Genomic DNA, 9478 nt, shown 5'->3' on the forward strand with positions numbered 1-9478 from the left:
GTATTTGTACTTTTACTTAAGTACATTTTTTGAGTACTTTCTCCACCACTGCTGATGCACCACTGTGGTTCTTGCTTTAGTGCTTGTGGATGGATAAGTCTGCCTCCTGCTCACATTACACCATCTTTGCCCTGCAACATGTTCACATTTTGTCATGACATGACATTTAGTGATTTTTTTTGTAATAGTGCAACATAAAACAGCCCATATTTGTAAAGTTGAAGGAAAACAATACATTAGGATATAATCTTCCAACAAATAGAAATCTAGAAAGTGTGATGTACATATTTATTTATCTGTTTATTCTGATACCTAAAGGACAGAGCAATTGGCTGTTTTCTGGATTGAGTTAATTTGTAGGATGTTTTCTGCTACTTTTTTCAAACACTTTTATTGTTGCGGTTTAAAAATTTATGTGGCTAATACAAGGAAAAAAAATGAAATAAAAATGCAACTCAGGAAACATCAATTTTAAAAGATTATTAAAGTTAGTTTACTTTTCATTTGAAAGCACCTGACAGAAAAACACTTAACTATTCCTCTCAACACACCAGGCTTGACAGAAACATTTCTTTGTTCCCGTGAAAGAATAAAACGTGTGTCATCTTTGGATTGTCTGTCCCAATTCCAGAGTCTGAAAGCTTTTCAGTAATCTTTTTAGTCACAGGAAACTGTCAGTTTCAACTGAGTACGCATTCAAAGGAACATGGAAAAAAAACACCTTTTTGAAGAATTTCATGTTTCTATGTATTATAATTTCATTCTCTTTTAAAGCCTGAGTTCTACACTAACACTGTGATTAGTTTTCAATATGAGATTCCAATTGGTCTGACTTGTGTGTTATGACTTTTAAAGTTTTTTTTAGTTTTTTTTTTGTTGTTGTTGTTTTTCTTTTTTTAATGTCTCTTTTTCTGTCAGGTCACACTTGAGTTCTCTGCTTGGGAAGCCTTTTAACTTTAACCCATAAGTCATTCGCATGTGGATAAAATTGCTGGTACCCCTTCTGCTAATGAAGGTACTTCAGGTATTTTGGCCCACTGGTCAACCTGTCTCAGGTTTTAAGGGTGCCTTCTCCAGATGTTTTGGCTCGTTCCTACAGATGTTTTGCTTTTTGCCATTCTTCTTTTTCATTATCCTATTGGTAGATCGATGACCTGCAATGGAGACCAAGCTTTCTGACACTACTCAACACATTTCTCTCCAGAATGCCTTAATAGTCTGCTCAGATTTAAGACATCCAAACGCAGCAAACACACCAAGCCTCCTCCATGGTTCACATAGGGGCTGTGTTCTTTTCTTGGTATTCTTCCTTTTTGCTTTTCTTCTTATAAACTCCATGTTTAGTGTGGTATACACCAAAAGGATAGAAATACTGCTTCAAAAGAATCGTTGGTGACTGATAACGACTTTCTAAATGAGAGATTACTGTAACCATATCAGCTTGTTAAAGATGAACTATGCATCTTGACTATGGCCGCCAGGTCAAGGTGTGATCACGCCTCGATCACATGCTAACGATTGACGCATTTAAGTGACATCTGAAGCCCTCAACTGCTTCATACACTGTGAACACGTTAATCAGCACATCAATACTTGTTGCTTACCTCTTCATCCAGTCACAGTTCAGTGTTACCACGGCAATGAGAATCGTGATCCTTTTTAACCAGCCACTCATAAGAAGATTAACTGTAGGTGCTTCTCACCAGGGAGGACCTGCCCAAGGAGGAGAGCTGCTGAAAAACAAAGGGGGGAAAAGGGAGAAAATCACAACACACAGTCATTAAGACACACACATTAAATAAAACAAAACTTTTAATGTTTTAGATCTCTGAATTTGAAAAAGGCTCACTTATCTTGTCATGCGGTCATTTAAATTCATTTAAATATTTGAATCTAAATTAGACTAATTCAAGAAAAGGATGCTATAAGTATGATTTCCTGCTGAGTAATATGTTAAAAATTACTCAATTGACTTTATTCAATGGAGTAAAGACATAGACATAAATAAACCAGATAAAGATGCAACTGGTTTAATAGTAGAGGAATTTATGAATGGTTTTACAGTGGAAATCCAGTTTTTTTTCAGAGTAGAAGTTTTGTTTACATTGAGGCAAATGATTGTAGAAATGCACAACAAGGTCCTCACAAAGAGAGCAATGACTGTTTTGTATAGAGCAGCTGAGCCACATCTGTATTTTCTGTTCACAAAAACACACACAATGTCCAAACTGTCTTTGGAAAATGTTTTGTTTCCACATAAAATAGTCTTTGTTTAAAAAGTTTGCATGTAATTAGAAAAAGAAACACGTCCCCACAAGTGTTATTTTTTCTCTTACTGGCAGTTCCTTGTAATGGAATCCACAGTGTATGTGTTCATGTCCTTTGTGATGGAGACATGAAGAAGAAAACAATCTCTTGTGTTGTTCTAGACAATGAAAAATTAATATCCATAAACCAATAATCAAAAAATCCAATCTTACAACCAAATTTACATTTTTATGAACTTCTCATTCTGAGTATTAAACATATTTAAATAACACTGTCTTTAAAAGAGATTAACTTTTTTGATTGAGATTAGAAACAGCTCAGAACAAGCTCCCGCAATGGATGCCTGATAAGGTTGTTCCTTCAGTGACAGGAAAGACAAGTAACACACACACACACACACACACACACACACACACACACACACACACACACACACGCCAGTGTTGAATTAACACCAAAAAGTGTCTATGTGTGTCCAAGTCAGCAGGTGTTAAAGCAACACTTTTGAAAGTGTTAAAAAATTGACACCCATTTTTTGTTAAATTAACATTGGTCTATAATACTGAAATGGATTTAAGAAAAGTTAAACTTTCCATTTCTGTGTGTTGTTTTGAGTATTTTCCACTGGATTTGATTGATATTGGCACCTTGTGGGTCAGTTATTTACTTTTTTAACACCACATTATTGTTTGTGATCAACACTACACTGGTGTTACTTTTAGTATATTTTAACACCAGCACCGTTGTAAATGTTAATGTGACACTCTGTATTGTTGAATTTAACACCAGCTGACTTGGACACATATAGACACTTTCGGGTGTTAATTCAACACTGGCATTTTTACTGCACACAGTGAAGACACACAAACACGGAGTTAAGTTTATCTGTGGAAGCACTCCTCCTTTAAAAGAAGAACTTCTTAACTGTTGAACTTGTATAAACTATTCGCACCTGTAGAATGTTGAAATCACTTCAGTAGAATATTTCTAACAACATAAAATAAATTAAGCCTACGGTCTCCCATTCTTTAGATATTCATTTCACTGAGTTAAAAAGGCCAGAGTGAAGCAGTGAGGGACATTAATTAGAAATAGAGAAAACACAGAACAGTAAATAAACCTCCCATAAGCCTCAGACTTGCCTCAGTTGAGGTCAGAATTCATTTTTTAACAATAAGAAAATATTCTGTAGGCTGAAGAGACAAAAGTGCAACCTATCAAATCTCTGGGTGTTCACAAAAACGACCTCATGCCAACATCTAAACGTAGTGGTGGGAGTGTGGTTGTCTGGACAGGCTTTGCAGCTTCAACATCTAGATGACTTGTCATGATTCATGAAACCATGAATTTTGCTCTCTACCAGAAAATTTTGAGTGAGAATGCTCTTAAATTAGGTTGAGGGACAAAACTGAAGCACACCTGCGAGACCACCAGGTCTGCTTTTTTCAGAAGCACTCAGTGTGGGGAAAATGTGTGACCCTGAAAGATAAATACTGACTCCAAATTCAAACACTGAGAGTTTTCTGTGGCAGCATTTTAGTCTTTCATGTGGAGTAGATAAACACTTAAAGGTGATTTGTATTTTTGTATTTGAAGGAAACTGTCACAACCTACCATGCATGAAGATGAGCACAGCAGGTATTTTACTGTTCCAGGTCAACAAGGTTACATCTTGAAAAGACAAAAAAATAAAAGACAGTGAATCCGATATGATGACAGAGACGGCCTGATTTTTTTTCGCACTGCTGACAGACTCATCCTTTACAGTGTTCCAGATTGTTCAGCTTGTTAGATGCATCGTACAAAGCCTGTCTCTCGAACATGTTGACATTTGGCACTAAATCCTAATTAGTCCTTCATTTTTCTGGCAATGAGACAAGACCAGGCAGAAAACAATATGATGAAATAAAAACATGAAGAATGATTCTGAGGTTCTGATTCCTGGAGAACTTTGCTCTATTTTTAGAGAAAGTGCAGCCACACTCCAGCTACATGTGATTTATTTTTTAAACACAACTCTGTTCAACAGGATTCATTCCCCTTGAACTTGTTGACACTCTGTTACAAATTTTCATGCATTTTAATGCATCTTTGTGTGGATAAGCGCAAAGAAATGCGTATGTGGTTTTTATCGTCTTTAACATCTTTGCCCAGCTGGAGGCTGAAATGTTTGCCTTTTGTTCTTTGCAAAATAGCTCAAGTTCAGTCAGATTAGAAGGGACTAATTGGTCGACACACTTTTTAAAATCTTTCTACAAATTCCTCAAAAGGCTTTTGTTCTGGATTTTAACGAGGGCATTTCAACACATACATCCCTTGATCTGAACACTGAAACTCTGGCTGTGTGTTACCTTGTCATTGCCCTGCTGGAAGGATGATGCACTGACGCACACAGATTAGAGACGTCGTATCCAGTGTCCATCAAAGCTGCCAAATACAAGTTTGCTTGAAATCAATGCGCTGAATGCATTTGGACAGTTTCGTCGGGAGCTCAGTCATGACAAAATCCTCAGCTGGTGAATGCTGGACCGACAGTGCGCTTTTGATTTGTTGCTCAGCAGTCTGAATGGAAAGCTAGCATGGTCCAGGGTTCTTTGCTTTGCATGATTTGAAAGCACAAAATGGTCTTCATTAGGGCACGTCTTTATTGTGGAACTGTGATGTGAAAGCAGCTGATAAATCCTGCTCTCTGGGGGTGAACATGGACTAAATTCAGGTTCAAATTGATGAGATACAGACTCTGACCCCATGAGACCAGAAACTGTGTGCAGTTAGATTCAGATTGTCTAGGTAGGGAGGTTTTGTCCACATTGTCCTGAAACCTTGACCTCAAATCTATGAAAGACTGCCTACAGTCCCTCTGTTGTGACATTGTAAAGGAAATGTCTTCTTGATTCTTGTTAAAGTTGCACTATTCTCTTGATCAGTCGTATGTGTCATAATGGATGTCAGATCTGCGTCCACAGATAGGGGCACAAATTAAGCACCTGACTCTAAGCATTCGTAGTATCATGATATATATATTTTTTAAAAGTCAGTAGAAGAATAAGGTATTTGGGAAGTTTTTCATTGTTAGAGCCTAAAGAAATTATACATAAAAAACAGCCTTTCCTGTAGTATAAGACTTACTGCCACAAAACATTATTACACAAAGAAAAGAAAAATCAACCCACTCAATTTTCCTTATTTTTGTGCCAAGTTTTAGTGAGGTGTCCAAATCCATAAATGAAAAGGTTACATGAAAATAAAGATGAAGTCAACCTTTTCTTTGGTCACAGTATGTAATCAGTATGAGATGACTGGAATCCGGCTTCAAAAGACGCATTCAGCATATCTCCAAAGTCTGTCTTCAAGCAGATCAGAAGCTTATTGAAAATCATGAGGCTCCTTCAAGGACATACACTTTAATGTTCTCACATGGATCTTTCCCATTAATCATTCAAGTGGACAAATTTGAATAATGGGCTAGTGGCGTCATGCAGTCACTAAATCTATGACTTTATTCTGTAAATGTTCGTATCGCTCAATTCAGCACTTGAACGATATGCAACAGTGGAAAGAGTAGAGATGCAAGGAATTTATTTGCTTCTTTTAAAAAAAAAGATAAAAAGTGACAATTATTTAAATGTTTGTTACAGATGTTAACATCTTGCAACATTGTGCCATGTTACATTTTTTATTCATGAGGATGTTTTTTTTTTTTTTTTGATGATTTATACCCAACCTAATTCTTTGAGTAGCAAATCTACTCTAATACTCTTCAAATAAAGCAACCTCGCTTCAAAAACCAGAAACAAGCTCTTGGAAAGTTTTTTCACAGTTTAACCTTCGATAAAGCTGCAGGATCTCTTAAAAGAATCGTCACATTTTTTCATTTGATTTCATCACAACAAAACATTTCCGAGGATATAAAAGCCTTTCTAGAAATGCAATTGAAATTAATATTTAATGTGGCTTTTTTGATCTTCAAATGTAAATTTGCTGCAGGGCAGAGATAAGAAGCCTGCCTACGATTCAGTGCATCAGTAAAACCCTTAAATCAATTCCATTTCCCAAGCACCACATGCTGTCTTTAAAATAGTTGCAGTCACAAAGCATGGTTTTTGATATAATCTTTTATTTTAAATGACTTGCTATTTTTTAGACTTGGGTTGATTTTTCTATGTGATCCTAACCCTTGAAGACTGCTGCTGTGACTATCCAGCAGAGGGTTGTATTAAATTGCTTTCAGCTGCCCCTTCCTTTCAGAAGGCCAAATTGCAGAGTTGGACTTTATAAACTATCACTCTGTTCTGTGGCACATCAGCCATTGCTGGTCAGAGGACATTTAATAGAGGTGCCTTAATAGACCTTAAGATGCCTGTGCCCCAGTGGGACAGAATTTGTTGTCCCAACTGAAATTATGGTTAAACGCCCTCTAACCCTCAAATTATAAATAAGTGAAGCAGCTTCCAGTAATGGAGATTTTAGACAAAGACATTTGTTAGAGTTCTCATCCTTTACTGGTTGTTTTAGCCATTGCACATTGAGTAACTAGTACAGGGTTTTCGCAAGCTATAGTGTTCAGCTAGTTTGGATTTTTACCAGGTTATTTTACTATACCAGTCACGTATCCACAGTCTCTCTGATCTTCTTCCATTGCCCCCTGTGATTATGTGTCTGCAATTTAGAACAGTTGAGTCTAACAATTGCAATCAATTTCTCACTTGACTAAAACCCTGTGGCTCAATAGTATTCTTTTATTTACAATGTGCGACTATTACTGAAGTGCATCTGAAGCCAACAGAGAGTTCAGGTGTTTTCCAGACATGTTATTTTGATCCACTCAGGACAGAAAGGAACCTGTAGGTCAAATGTTGACGACTGTAGAATGAACATCGCTGGGGATCTCAAGTGTGTGAAGAAACCATGCACGATTTGACTTAAAGGCTTAAAAGAGACGGCTCTGTGAGTCTTTCATGATCTTGGGATTTTCTTACAAATGGCTCAGCCACTCGAGCATTCAATGGAAACTATCGTATGCTTTTTTGCCACTCTAGTAATATAAAAAAGTATTTTCTGTATAAATGACTAGGATGTTTCATTCTCTGCAGGTTAAATGAAACTCTGACTGCTATCATTTTAGATGGACTGAGCCAATTTGTTTTGAAATCTTTCTTCTTTTAATCGGAGGGTCCCTGATGTGGTAAAAGAAACAGCGTGCTTGAAGTTTTTTCTTTGCAAACATAACTGTCTTTCACTTTACTTTCAAACCATCTATCTGCCTGTCCGTGCAGGAATGCCTTCACTTGGTTGACTTTTATCTAAACAGCTATGCCAAATAAACCATGTATTACCGTAACTTACTTTCACTTCATTTTTAGGTGCTATTGTGTTTGTCTAGTGTGTAAAATTCCAGTAAAACACAAACATTTCTGGTTGTGACATGAGAGTCAGTGCAAAAGTTTATGTACAAACAATAATGTGAGACAAAGTAGTAAAAATAAGAACAAGAAAGTAAATAAACCTTCTGACTCAGTCACCAAGATCTGAGTTTTTTGACTGCACAAAAGTTTTTCAGGTTGGACAGTACAATCAACATGACTGAGTTCACACCTTTCAACAAGCAGCACAGACAGTACACACAGAAGTTACCTCACAATGCCACAATAGGAATTAAGGGACTTGCATTCACAATCTCAGTACTTGTGATGCAGTGAAGGAAAGGAGAAGCAACACAAAAGTAGCTGTAGTTGACAGAATACAGTGACTGATTTAATATGAGTCCACTTGATTTTCCTCATGAAAATGATCAGACAGCCAAGTTAACTGGTTCCGGTGTGGCCCCAGAGCAGGAAATCAATATTCACACATCGGTACACGTAGCACACAAAGAGCCTAGTCAATGATTAGGGGTGCCGCTGCCAGAGCCTCTGTTGCAGACCCCATGTGGGATTATAACAAAATGGATATTTGATCATCAGCCAAAATGAGTCCACATAGGTCATGGCTTTGCACTGGTATTGTGAATCATTTTAAACTGATCACAGCTTAAAAAAATTATTTTTGACAAAAGAAACTGCAAGACATAGATGTTAAAGCAGCTAAAACCTTGGTTAAAAATAACATGTTTGACTATATATATTACAGGGAGGGTAGCAGTAGAAACCCCCCTGCAACCCTTCAAAGATTAACAGACATAGATGAATGGATGGATGGATTCATGATTAAGTACAGCATCTCTTATTAGACTGCAAGGAACAGCTTAATAAATGTTCTCGATTTTATAATGGAAATATAAAGGCTTATGTGATGAAATCTGTGAGAACTACATGGAGTCAATGTAAGGATGTGAGTTAGACTTCATTAAATGAAAATAGGAAGTTCATTCGCTGAATATCTTTCACTCTAAGCTGGGGGAAAGCTGCTATTTTAACTTTCCGTAGCATATTTATCTCGTCAACATTTAACAACTTAATAAACCTTCATTACACTGAGAGAATGTTATTGTTTTAAGATGAAGTTTCTTCATACTGGCAGATAGTCTGATGTAATTTATGAAACTATGTCTCTTTGACAGAGACATGATAGGAAGATGAGCAGACCCACTGAGTGCAGTGACCCTTTGTATCAAAGCCAACCTGTTAATTAAGTCTTGTTTTAGTTTCAAGGATTTTCTGAGGTAATTGATAGTTTAACTGTTAAAAGAAATTATTTAACAGACTCTCAACTTTCTTTTTACAGTCATGGTGAGGACGGAACACACTGTCTTCAAATTCTGGGATATATATATTTTTCCTTTTATATTTTTTTTTAAAATAGATTTTTTATGTTTTGATTTTGGCTTCTGGCGTTGTTGAATAACACTGTTTGGACCTGGAAGAGATTGAGTTTCTCTCTTTCTGAATTATTACAAAAACTTCTCTCTGCTATTTCTGCAGTGAAATATGAAACAAGTGAAGAACACAAAGTTTGCAAAACATTGTTTTTAAAATCACGCTTTTCCAGCAGGCTACAACAAGGACAGGCCACAAGTCAATGTCATTTATAGCACATGGTATTGTTATGTCATGTATAACAATACAAGACATTGCTTTATATGACAACAATTGTTATACATGAGAACACCTTTGGTGTAGTTCAAGTAACACCAAAAGTCATTAAAGTTTAAGAATATAATATAATATATAGAATATAAAAGAATATAAGAATATAAAAATATTGTCTATAT

The sequence above is a fragment of the Poecilia latipinna genome, unplaced genomic scaffold, assembly GCF_001443285.1.
Source record: "Poecilia latipinna isolate Pla-1442-1.1 unplaced genomic scaffold, P_latipinna-1.0 Scaffold634, whole genome shotgun sequence".
Lineage (NCBI taxonomy): Eukaryota > Metazoa > Chordata > Actinopteri > Cyprinodontiformes > Poeciliidae > Poecilia > Poecilia latipinna.